At 52.6% G+C, this 12,920-nt stretch overlaps 2 non-coding genes across 2 annotated transcripts; both read left to right on the plus strand.

Moving 5' to 3' along the window:
• The first annotated feature begins 1,340 nt into the window (after positions 1–1,340).
• Positions 1,341–1,417, plus strand: TRNAN-GUU (transfer RNA asparagine (anticodon GUU)). The gene has a single exon. It is a non-coding gene; the product is annotated as a tRNA-Asn (tRNA).
• An 8,282-nt stretch (positions 1,418–9,699) lies between these two features.
• On the plus strand, positions 9,700–9,776 carry TRNAN-GUU (transfer RNA asparagine (anticodon GUU)). Its single transcript has one exon. It is a non-coding gene; the product is annotated as a tRNA-Asn (tRNA).
• Positions 9,777–12,920: the final 3,144 nt, after the last annotated feature.

Genomic DNA, 12,920 nt, shown 5'->3' on the forward strand with positions numbered 1-12,920 from the left:
TGATGGTGGTGAGAGTGGAGCACGACTGTCTCCGGGGCGCAATAGACTAGCGCGATCGGCTGTTAACCGAAAGGTTGGAGGTACGAGCCCTCCCGGGAGTGGTGTGTTGCTTTTTATTCTTTGGGCTGATAGCTTTGAAGATATGTTCTGATGGTGGTGAGAGTGGAGCACGACTGTCTCCGTGGCGCAATTGGCTAGCGCGATCGGCTGTTAACCGAAAGGTTGGAGGTTCGAGCCCTCCCGGGAGTGGTGTGTTGCTTTTTTCATTTTGGGCTGATAGCTTTGAAAACATATTCTGATGGTGGTGAGTGTGGAGCAGGACTGTCTCCGTGGCACAATTGGCTAGCGCGATCAGCTGTTAACGAGGTACGAGCCTACCCGGTGGAGGTGCGGCGCTTTTTTTTCTTTGGGCTGATAGCTTTGAAGATATGTTCTGATGGTGGTGAGAGTGGAGCACGACTGTCTCCTTGGCGCAATTGGCTAGCGCGATCGGCTGTTAACCGAGAGGTTGGAGGTTGGAGGCCACCCGGTGGTGGTGCGGCGATTTTTTTCCTTTTGGCTGATAGCTCTGAAGAAATGTTCTGACGGTGGTGAGAGTGGAGCACGATTGTCTGCATGGCGCAATTGGCTATGCGATCGGCTGTTAACTGAAAGGTTGGAGGTTACAGTCCTCCCGGGAGTGGTGTATTGCTTTTTTTTCTTTGGGCTGATAGCTTTGAAGATATGTTCTGATGGTGGTGAGAGTGGAGCACGACTGTCTCCGTGGCGCAATTGGCTAGCGCGATGAGCTGTTAACCGAAAGTTTGGAGGTACGAGCCCACCCGGTGGTGGTGTGTTGCTTTTTTTGGGCTGATAGCTTAGAAGATATGTTCTGATGGTGGTGAGAGTGGAGCACGACTGTCTCCGTGGCGCAATTTGCTATCGCGATCGGCTGTTAACCGAAAGGTTGGAGGTACGAGCTCACATGGTGGTGGTGGTGCGGCACATTTTTTTTTTGGGCTGATAGCTCTGAAGAAATGTTCTGACGGTGGTGAGAGTGGAGCACGACTGTCTCCGTGGCGCAATTGGCTATGCGAAAGGCTGTTAAAAGGAAGGTTGGAGATTCGAGCCCTCCCGGGAGTGGTGTGTTGCTTTTTTTTCTTTTGGCTGATAGCTTTGAAGATATGTTCTCATGGTGGTGAGAGTGGAGCAGGACTGTCTCCGTGGCGCAATTGGCTAGCGCGATTGGCTGTTACCGAGAGGTTGGAGGTACGAGCCCACCCGGTGGTGGTGCGGCGCTTTTTTTTCTTTGGGCTGATAGCTTTGAAGAAATGTTCTGATGGTGGTGAGAGTGGAGCACGACTGTCTCCGTGGCGCAATTGGCTAGCGCGGTCGGCTGTTAACCGACAGGTTGGAGGTTCGAGCCCTCCCGGGAGTGGTGTGTTGCTTTTTTTTGGGCTGATAGCTTAGAAGTTATGTTCTGATGGTGGTGAGAGTGGAGCACGACTGTCTCCGTGGCGCAATTTGCTATCGCGATCGGCTGTTAACCGAAAGGTTGGAGGTACGAGCCCTCCCGGGAGTGGTGTGTTGCTTTTTTTATTTTGGGCTGATAGCTTTGAAAATATGTTCTGATGGTGGTGAGTGTGGAGCAGGACTGTCTCTGTGGCGCAATTGGCTAGCGCGATGGGCTGTTAACCGAAAGGTTGGAGGTACGAGCCTACCCGGTGGAGGTGCGGCGCTTTTTTTTCTTTGGGCTGATAGCTTTGAAGATATGTTCTGAATGTGGTGAGAGTGGAGCACGACTGTCTCCTTGGCGCAATTGGCTAGCGCGATCGGCTGTTAACCGAGAGGTTGGAGGTTGGAGCCCACCCGGTGGTGGTGCGGCCATTTTTTCCCTTTTGGCTGATAGCTCTGAAGAAATGTTCTGACGGTGATGAGAGTGGAGCACGATTGTCTCCATGGCGCAATTGGCTATGCGATCGGCTGTTAACTGAAAGGCTGGAGGTTCCAGTCCTCCCGGGAGTGGTGTATTGCTTTTTTTCCTTTGGGCTGATAGCTTTGAAGATATGTTCTGATGGTGGTGAGAGTGGAGCACGACTGTCTCCGCGGCGCAATTGGCTAGCGCGATCGGCTGTTAACCGAAAGTTTGGAGGTACGAGCCCACCTGGTGGTGGTGTGGCGCTTTTTTTTCTTTGGGCTGATAGCTCTGAAGAAATGTTCTGACGGTGGTGAGAGTGGAGCACGACTGTCTTCGTGGCGCAATTGGCTATGCGATCGGCTGTTAACTGAAAGGTTGGAGGTTGGAGCCCTCCCGGGAGTGGTGTGTTGCTTTTTTTTTGGGCTGATAGCTTTGAAGATATGTTATCACGGTGGTGAGAGTGGAGCACGACTGTCTCCGCGGCGCAATTGGCTAGCGCGATCGGCTGTTAACCGAAAGTTTGGAGGTACGAGCCCACCTGGTGGTGGTGTGGCGCTTTTTTTTCTTTGGGCTGATAGCTCTGAAGAAATGTTCTGACGGTGGTGAGAGTGGAGCACGACTGTCTTCGTGGCGCAATTGGCTATGCGATCGGCTGTTAACTGAAAGGTTGGAGGTTGGAGCCCTCCCGGGAGTGGTGTGTTGCTTTTTTTTTTGGGCTGATAGCTTTGAAGATATGTTATCACGGTGGTGAGAGTGGAGTAGGACTGTCTCCGTGGCGCAATTGGCTAGCGCGATTGGTTGTTAACCGAGAGGTTGGAGGTACGAGCCCACCCGGTGGTGGTGCGGCGCTTTTTTTCTTTGGCCTGATAGCTTTGAAGATATGTCCTGTTGGTGGTGAGAGTGGAGCACGACTGCCTCCGTGGCGCAATTGGCTAGCGCGATCGGCTGTTAACCGAGAGGTTGGAGGTTCCAGCCCTCCCGGGAGTTGTGTGTTGCTTTTTTTTTGGGCCGATAGCTTAGAAGATATGTTGTGATGGTGGTGAGAGTGGAGCACGACTGTGTCCGTGGCGCAATTTGCTATCGCGATCGGCTGTTAACCGAAAGGTTGGAGGTACGAGCCCACACGGTGGTGGTGCGGCACTTTTTTTTTCTTTGGGCTGATAGCTCTGAAGAAATGTTCTGACGGTGGTGAGAGTGGAGCACGACTGTCTCTGTGGCGCAATTGGCTTTGCGAAAGGCTGTTAACCGGAAGGTTGGAGGTTCGAGCCCTCCCGGGAGTGGTGTGTTGCTTTTTTTCTTTGGAGAGATAGCTTTGAAGGTATTTTCTCATGGTGGTGAGAGTGGAGCAGGACTGTCTCCGTGGCGCAATTGACTAGCGCGATTGGCTGTTAACCGAGAGGTTCGAGGTACGAGCCCACCCGGTGGTGGTGCAGCGCTTTTTTTGGGCTGATAGCTTTGAAGAAATGTTCTGATGGTGGTGAGAGTGGAGCACGACTGTCTCCGTGGCGCAATTGGCTAGCGCGGTCGGCTGTTAACCGACAGGTTGCAGGTTCGAGCCCTCCCGGGAGTGGTGTGTTGCTTTTTTTATTTTGGGCTGATAGCTTTGAAAATATGCTTTGATGGTGGTGAGTTTGAAGCAGGACTGTCTCCGTGACGCAATTGGCTAGCGCGATCGGCTGTTAACCGAAAGGTTGGAGGTACGAGCCCACCCGGTGGAGGTGCGACGCTTTTTTTTCTTTGGCCTGATAGCTTTGAAGATATGTCCTGACGATGGTGAGAGTGGAGCACGACTGTCTCCATGGCGCAAGTGGCTATGCGATCGGCTGTTAACTGAAAGGTTGGAGGTTCCAGCCCTCCCGGGAGTGTTGTGTTGCTTTTTTTTGGGCTGATAGCTTAGAAGATATGTTCTGATGGTGGTGAGATTGGAGCACGACTGTCTCCGTGGCGCAATTTGCTATCGCAATCGGCTGTTAACCGAAAGGTTGGCGGTACGAGCCCACCCGGTGGAGGTGCGACGCTTTTTTTTCTTTGGCCTGATAGCTTTGAAGATATGTCCTGACGGTGGTGAGAGTGGAGCACGACTGTCTCCATGGCGCAAGTGGCTATGCGATCGGCTGTTAACTGAAAGGTTGGAGGTTCCAGCCCTCCCGGGAGTGGTGTGTTGCTTTTTTTGGGCTGATAGCTTAGAAGATATGTTCTGATGGTGGTGAGAGTGGAGCACGACTGTCTCCGTGGCGCAATTTGCTATCGCAATCGGCTGTTAACCGAAAGGTTGGCGGTACGAGCCCACACGGTGTTGGTGCGGCACTTTTTTTCTTTGGGCTGATAGCTTTGAAGATATGTTCTGATGGTGGTGAGAGTGGAGCACGACTGTCTCCGTGGCGCAATTGGCTAGCGCGACCGGCTGTTAACCGAAAGTTTGGAGGTACGAGCCCACCCGGTGGTGGTGCGGCGCTTTTTTTTCTTTGGGCTGATAGCTTTGAAGAAATGTTCTGATGGTGGTGAGAGTGGAGCACGACTGTCTCCGTGGCGCAATTTGCTATCGCGATCGGCTGTTAACCGAAAGGTTGGAGGTACGAGCCCACATGGTGGTGGTGCGGCACTTTTTTTTTCTTTGGGCTGATAGCTCTGAAGAAATGTTCTGACGGTGGTGTGAGTGGAGCACGACTGTCTCCGTGGCGCAATTGGCTAGCGCGATCGGCTGTTAACCGAAAGGTTGGAGGTTCGAGCCCTCCCGGGAGTGGTGTGTTGCTTTTTTTGTTTTGGGCTTAGAGCTTTGAAAATATGTTCTGATGGTGGTGAGTGTGGAGCAGGACTGTCTCCGTGGCGCAATTGGCTAGCGCGATCGGCTGTTCACCGAAAGGTTGGAGGTACGAGCCTACCCGGTGGAGGTGCGGCGCTTTTTTTTCTTTGGGCTGATAGCTTTGAAGATATGTTCTGATGGTGGTGAGAGTGGAGCACGACTGTCTCCTTGCGCAATTGGCTAGCGCGATCGGCTGTTAACCGAGAGGTTGGAGGTTGGAGCCCACCCGGTGGTGGTGCGGCGATTTTTTTCCTTTTGGCTGATAGCTCTGAAGAAATGTTCTGACGGTGGTGAGAGTGGAGCACGATTGTCTCCATGGCGCAATTGGCTATGCGATCGGCTGTTAACTGAAAGGTTGGAGGTTCGAGTCCTCCCGGGAGTGGTGTATTGCTTTTTTTTCTTTGGGCTGATAGCTTTGAAAATATGTTCTGATGGTGGTGAGAGTGGAGCACGACTGTCTCCGTGGCGCAATTGGCTAGCGCGGTCGGCTGTTAACCGACATGTTGGAGGTTCGAGCCCTCCCGGGAGTGGTGTGTTGCTTTTTTTATTTTGGGCTGATAGCTTTGAAAATATGTTTTGATGGTGTTGAGTGTGAAGCAGGACTGTCTCCGTGACGCAATTGGCTAGCGCGATCGGCTGTTAACCGAAAGGTTGGAGGTACGAGCCCACCCGGTGGAGGTGCGGCGCTTTTTTTTCTTTGGCCTGATAGCTTTGAAGATATGTCCTGATGGTTGTGAGAGTGGAGCACGATTGTCTCCGTGGCGCAATTGGCTAGCGCGATCGGCTGTTAACTGAGAGGTCTGAGGTTCCAGCCCTCCCGGGAGTGCTGTGTTGCTTTTTTTTTGGGCTGATAGCTTAGAAGATATGTTCTGATGGTGGTGAGAGTGGAGCATGACTGTCTCCGCGGCGCAATTTGCTATCGCGATCGGCTGTTAACCGAAATGTTGGAGGTACGAGCCCACATGGTGGTGGTGCGGCACTTTTTTTTCTTTGGGCTGATAGCTCTGAAGAAATGTTCTGACGGTGGTGAGAGTGGAGCACGACTGTCTCCGTGGCGCAATTGGCTATGCGAAAGGCTGTTAACAGGAAGGTTGGAGGTTCGAGCCCTCCCGGGAGTGGTGTGTTGCTTTTTTTTCTTTGGGCTAATAGCTTTGAAGATATGTTCTCATGGTGGTGAGAGTGGAGCAGGACTGTCTCCGTGGCGCAATTGGCTAGCGCGATCGGCTGTTAACCGAAAGGTTGGAGGTACGAGCCCACACGGTGGTGGTGCGGCGCTTTTTTTCTTTGGCCTGATAGCTTTGAAGATATGTCCTGATGGTGGTGAGAGTGGAGCACGACTGTCTCCGTGGCGCAATTGGCTAGCGCGATCGGCTGTTAACCGAGAGGTTGGAGGTTCCAGCCCTCCCGGGAGTTGTGTGTTGCTTTTTTTGGGCTGATAGCTTAGAAGATATGTTGTGATGGTGGTGAGAGTGGAGCACGACTGTCTCCTTGGCGCAATTGGCTAGCGCGATCGGCTGTTAACCGAGAGGTTGGAGGTTGGAGCCCACCCGGTGGTGGTGCGGCGATTTTTTTCCTTTTGGCTGATAGCTCTGAAGAAATGTTCTGACGGTGATGAGAGTGGAGCACGATTGTCTCCATGGCGCAATTGGCTATGCGATCGGCTGTTAACTGAAAGACTGGAGGTTCCAGTCCTCCCGGGAGTGGTGTATTGCTTTTTATTCTTTGGGCTGATAGCTTTGAAGATATGTTCTGATGGTGGTGAGAGTGGAGCACGACTGTCTCCGTGGCGCAATTGGCTAGCGCGATCGGCTGTTAACCGAAAGTTTGGAGGTACGAGCCCACCTGGTGGTGGTGTGGCGCTTTTTTTTCTTTGGGCTGATAGCTCTGAAGAAATGTTCTGACGGTGGTGAGAGTGGAGCACGACTGTCTTCGTGGCGCAATTGGCTATGCGAGCGGCTGTTAACTGAAAGGTTGGAGGTTGGAGCCCTCCCGGGAGTGGTGTGTTGCTTTTTTTTTCTTTGGGCTGATAGCTTTGAAGATATGTTATCACGGTGGTGAGAGTGGAGCAGGACTGTCTCCGTGGCGCAATTGGCTAGCGCGATTGGCTGTTAACCGAGAGGTTGGAGGTACGAGCCCACCCGGTGGTGGTGCGGTGCTTTTTTTTCTTTGGGCTGATAGCTTTGAAGAAATGTTCTGATGGTGGTGAGAGTGGAGCACGACTGTCTCCGTGGCGCAATTGGCTAGCGCGGTCGGCTGTTAACCGACAGGTTGGAGGTTCGAGCTCTCCCGGGAGTGGTTTGTTGCTTTTTTTTATTTTGGGCTGATAGCTTTGAAAATATGTTTTGATGGTGGTGAGTGTGAAGCAGGATTGTCTCTGTGACGCAATTGGCTAGCGCGATCGGCTGTTAACCGAAAGGTTGGAGGTACGAGCCCACACGGTGGTGGTGCGGCGCTTTTTTTCTTTGGCCTGATAGCTTTGAAGATATGTCCTGATGGTGGTGAGAGTGGAGCACGACTGTCTCCGTGGCGCAATTGGCTAGCGCGATCGGCTGTTAACCGAGAGGTTGGAGGTTCCAGCCCTCCCGGGAGTTGTGTGTTGCTTTTTTTTGGCTGATAGCTTAGAAGATATGTTGTGATGGTGGTTAGAGTGGAGCACGACTGTGTCCGTGGCGCAATTTGCTATCGCGATCGGCTGTTAACCGAAAGGTTGGAGGTACGAGCCCACACGGTGGTGGTGCGGCACTTCTTTTTCCTTTGGGCTGATAGCTCTGAAGAAATGTTCTGACGGTGGTGAGAGTGGAGCACGACTGTCTCCGTGGCGCAATTGGCTATGCGAAAGGCTGTTAACCGAAAGGTTGGAGGTTCGAGCCCTCCCGGGAGTGGTGTGTTGCTTTTTTTTCTTTGGGCTGATAGCTTTGAAGGTATTTTCTCATGGTGGTGAGAGTGGAGCAGGACTGTCTCCGTGGCGCAATTGACTAGCGCGATTGGCTGTTAACCGAGAGGTTCGAGGTACGAGCCCACCCGGTGGTGGTGCGGCGCTTTTTTTTGGGCTGATAGCTTTGAAGAAATGTTCTGATGGTGGTGAGAGTGGAGCACGACTGTCTCCGTGGCGCAATTGGCTAGCGCGGTCGGCTGTTAACCGACAGGTTCCAGGTTCGAGCCCTCCCGGGAGTGGTGTGTTGCTTTTTTTATTTTGGGCTGATAGCTTTGAAAATATGCTTTGATGGTGGTGAGTGTGAAGCAGGACTGTCTCCGTGACGCAATTGGCTAGCGCGATCGGCTGTTAACCGAAAGGTTGGAGGTACGAGCCCACCCGGTGGAGGTGCGACGCTTTTTTTTCTTTGGCCTGATAGCTTTGAAGATATGTCCTGACGGTGGTGAGAGTGGAGCACGACTGTCTCCATGGCGCAAGTGGCTATGCGATCGGCTGTTAACTGAAAGGTTGGAGGTTCCAGCCCTCCCGGGAGTGGTGTGTTGCTTTTTTTTGGGCTGATAGCTTAGAAGATATGTTCTGATGGTGGTGAGAGTGGAGCACGACTGTCTCTGTGGCGCAATTTGCTATCGCAATCGGCTGTTAACCGAAAGGTTGGCGGTACGAGCCCACACGGTGTTGGTGCGGCACTTTTTTTCTTTGGGCTGATAGCTTTGAAGATATGTTTTGATGGTGGTGAGAGTGGAGTACGACTGTCTCCGGGGCGCAATAGACTAGCGCGATCGGCTGTTAACCGAAAGGTTGGAGGTACGAGCCCTCCCGGGAGTGGTGTGTTGCTTTTTATTCTTTGGGCTGATAGCTTTGAAGATATGTTCTGATGGTGGTGAGAGTGGAGCACGACTGTCTCCGTGGCGCAATTGGCTAGCGCGATCGGCTGTTAACCGAAAGGTTGGAGGTTCGAGCCCTCCCGGGAGTGGTGTGTTGCTTTTTTCATTTTGGGCTGATAGCTTTGAAAACATATTCTGATGGTGGTGAGTGTGGAGCAGGACTGTCTCCGTGGCACAATTGGCTAGCGCGATCAGCTGTTAACGAGGTACGAGCCTACCCGGTGGAGGTGCGGCGCTTTTTTTTCTTTGGGCTGATAGCTTTGAAGATATGTTCTGATGGTGGTGAGAGTGGAGCACGACTGTCTCCTTGGCGCAATTGGCTAGCGCGATCGGCTGTTAACCGAGAGGTTGGAGGTTGGAGGCCACCCGGTGGTGGTGCGGCGATTTTTTTCCTTTTGGCTGATAGCTCTGAAGAAATGTTCTGACGGTGGTGAGAGTGGAGCACGATTGTCTGCATGGCGCAATTGGCTATGCGATCGGCTGTTAACTGAAAGGTTGGAGGTTACAGTCCTCCCGGGAGTGGTGTATTGCTTTTTTTTCTTTGGGCTGATAGCTTTGAAGATATGTTCTGATGGTGGTGAGAGTGGAGCACGACTGTCTCCGTGGCGCAATTGGCTAGCGCGATGAGCTGTTAACCGAAAGTTTGGAGGTACGAGCCCACCCGGTGGTGGTGTGTTGCTTTTTTTGGGCTGATAGCTTAGAAGATATGTTCTGATGGTGGTGAGAGTGGAGCACGACTGTCTCCGTGGCGCAATTTGCTATCGCGATCGGCTGTTAACCGAAAGGTTGGAGGTACGAGCTCACATGGTGGTGGTGGTGCGGCACATTTTTTTTTTGGGCTGATAGCTCTGAAGAAATGTTCTGACGGTGGTGAGAGTGGAGCACGACTGTCTCCGTGGCGCAATTGGCTATGCGAAAGGCTGTTAAAAGGAAGGTTGGAGATTCGAGCCCTCCCGGGAGTGGTGTGTTGCTTTTTTTTCTTTTGGCTGATAGCTTTGAAGATATGTTCTCATGGTGGTGAGAGTGGAGCAGGACTGTCTCCGTGGCGCAATTGGCTAGCGCGATTGGCTGTTACCGAGAGGTTGGAGGTACGAGCCCACCCGGTGGTGGTGCGGCGCTTTTTTTTCTTTGGGCTGATAGCTTTGAAGAAATGTTCTGATGGTGGTGAGAGTGGAGCACGACTGTCTCCGTGGCGCAATTGGCTAGCGCGGTCGGCTGTTAACCGACAGGTTGGAGGTTCGAGCCCTCCCGGGAGTGGTGTGTTGCTTTTTTTGGGCTGATAGCTTAGAAGTTATGTTCTGATGGTGGTGAGAGTGGAGCACGACTGTCTCCGTGGCGCAATTTGCTATCGCGATCGGCTGTTAACCGAAAGGTTGGAGGTACGAGCCCTCCCGGGAGTGGTGTGTTGCTTTTTTTATTTTGGGCTGATAGCTTTGAAAATATGTTCTGATGGTGGTGAGTGTGGAGCAGGACTGTCTCTGTGGCGCAATTGGCTAGCGCGATGGGCTGTTAACCGAAAGGTTGGAGGTACGAGCCTACCCGGTGGAGGTGCGGCGCTTTTTTTTCTTTGGGCTGATAGCTTTGAAGATATGTTCTGAATGTGGTGAGAGTGGAGCACGACTGTCTCCTTGGCGCAATTGGCTAGCGCGATCGGCTGTTAACCGAGAGGTTGGAGGTTGGAGCCCACCCGGTGGTGGTGCGGCCATTTTTTCCCTTTTGGCTGATAGCTCTGAAGAAATGTTCTGACGGTGATGAGAGTGGAGCACGATTGTCTCCATGGCGCAATTGGCTATGCGATCGGCTGTTAACTGAAAGGCTGGAGGTTCCAGTCCTCCCGGGAGTGGTGTATTGCTTTTTTTCCTTTGGGCTGATAGCTTTGAAGATATGTTCTGATGGTGGTGAGAGTGGAGCACGACTGTCTCCGCGGCGCAATTGGCTAGCGCGATCGGCTGTTAACCGAAAGTTTGGAGGTACGAGCCCACCTGGTGGTGGTGTGGCGCTTTTTTTTCTTTGGGCTGATAGCTCTGAAGAAATGTTCTGACGGTGGTGAGAGTGGAGCACGACTGTCTTCGTGGCGCAATTGGCTATGCGATCGGCTGTTAACTGAAAGGTTGGAGGTTGGAGCCCTCCCGGGAGTGGTGTGTTGCTTTTTTTTTTGGGCTGATAGCTTTGAAGATATGTTATCACGGTGGTGAGAGTGGAGCACGACTGTCTCCGCGGCGCAATTGGCTAGCGCGATCGGCTGTTAACCGAAAGTTTGGAGGTACGAGCCCACCTGGTGGTGGTGTGGCGCTTTTTTTTCTTTGGGCTGATAGCTCTGAAGAAATGTTCTGACGGTGGTGAGAGTGGAGCACGACTGTCTTCGTGGCGCAATTGGCTATGCGATCGGCTGTTAACTGAAAGGTTGGAGGTTGGAGCCCTCCCGGGAGTGGTGTGTTGCTTTTTTTTTGGGCTGATGGCTTTGAAGATATGTTATCACGGTGGTGAGAGTGGAGTAGGACTGTCTCCGTGGCGCAATTGGCTAGCGCGATTGGTTGTTAACCGAGAGGTTGGAGGTACGAGCCCACCCGGTGGTGGTGCGGCGCTTTTTTTCTTTGGCCTGATAGCTTTGAAGATATGTCCTGTTGGTGGTGAGAGTGGAGCACGACTGCCTCCGTGGCGCAATTGGCTAGCGCGATCGGCTGTTAACCGAGAGGTTGGAGGTTCCAGCCCTCCCGGGAGTTGTGTGTTGCTTTTTTTTTGGGCCGATAGCTTAGAAGATATGTTGTGATGGTGGTGAGAGTGGAGCACGACTGTGTCCGTGGCGCAATTTGCTATCGCGATCGGCTGTTAACCGAAAGGTTGGAGGTACGAGCCCACACGGTGGTGGTGCGGCACTTTTTTTTTCTTTGGGCTGATAGCTCTGAAGAAATGTTCTGACGGTGGTGAGAGTGGAGCACGACTGTCTCTGTGGCGCAATTGGCTTTGCGAAAGGCTGTTAACCGGAAGGTTGGAGGTTCGAGCCCTCCCGGGAGTGGTGTGTTGCTTTTTTTCTTTGGAGAGATAGCTTTGAAGGTATTTTCTCATGGTGGTGAGAGTGGAGCAGGACTGTCTCCGTGGCGCAATTGACTAGCGCGATTGGCTGTTAACCGAGAGGTTCGAGGTACGAGCCCACCCGGTGGTGGTGCAGCGCTTTTTTTGGGCTGATAGCTTTGAAGAAATGTTCTGATGGTGGTGAGAGTGGAGCACGACTGTCTCCGTGGCGCAATTGGCTAGCGCGGTCGGCTGTTAACCGACAGGTTGCAGGTTCGAGCCCTCCCGGGAGTGGTGTGTTGCTTTTTTTATTTTGGGCTGATAGCTTTGAAAATATGCTTTGATGGTGGTGAGTTTGAAGCAGGACTGTCTCCGTGACGCAATTGGCTAGCGCGATCGGCTGTTAACCGAAAGGTTGGAGGTACGAGCCCACCCGGTGGAGGTGCGACGCTTTTTTTTCTTTGGCCTGATAGCTTTGAAGATATGTCCTGACGATGGTGAGAGTGGAGCACGACTGTCTCCAAGGCGCAAGTGGCTATGCGATCGGCTGTTAACTGAAAGGTTGGAGGTTCCAGCCCTCCCGGGAGTGTTGTGTTGCTTTTTTTTGGGCTGATAGCTTAGAAGATATGTTCTGATGGTGGTGAGATTGGAGCACGACTGTCTCCGTGGCGCAATTTGCTATCGCAATCGGCTGTTAACCGAAAGGTTGGCGGTACGAGCCCACCCGGTGGAGGTGCGACGCTTTTTTTTCTTTGGCCTGATAGCTTTGAAGATATGTCCTGACGGTGGTGAGAGTGGAGCACGACTGTCTCCATGGCGCAAGTGGCTATGCGATCGGCTGTTAACTGAAAGGTTGGAGGTTCCAGCCCTCCCGGGAGTGGTGTGTTGCTTTTTTTGGGCTGATAGCTTAGAAGATATGTTCTGATGGTGGTGAGAGTGGAGCACGACTGTCTCCGTGGCGCAATTTGCTATCGCAATCGGCTGTTAACCGAAAGGTTGGCGGTACGAGCCCACACGGTGTTGGTGCGGCACTTTTTTTCTTTGGGCTGATAGCTTTGAAGATATGTTCTGATGGTGGTGAGAGTGGAGCACGACTGTCTCCGTGGCGCAATTGGCTAGCGCGACCGGCTGTTAACCGAAAGTTTGGAGGTACGAGCCCACCCGGTGGTGGTGCGGCGCTTTTTTTTCTTTGGGCTGATAGCTTTGAAGAAATGTTCTGATGGTGGTGAGAGTGGAGCACGACTGTCTCCGTGGCGCAATTTGCTATCGCGATCGGCTGTTAACCGAAAGGTTGGAGGTACGAGCCCACATGGTGGTGGTGCGGCACTTTTTTTTTCTTTGGGCTGATAGCTCTGAAGAAATGTTCTGACGGTGGTGTGAGTGGAGCAC

The sequence above is a fragment of the Rhipicephalus microplus genome, unplaced genomic scaffold (assembly GCF_043290135.1).
Source record: "Rhipicephalus microplus isolate Deutch F79 unplaced genomic scaffold, USDA_Rmic scaffold_13, whole genome shotgun sequence".
Taxonomy (NCBI): Eukaryota; Metazoa; Arthropoda; class Arachnida; order Ixodida; family Ixodidae; genus Rhipicephalus; species Rhipicephalus microplus.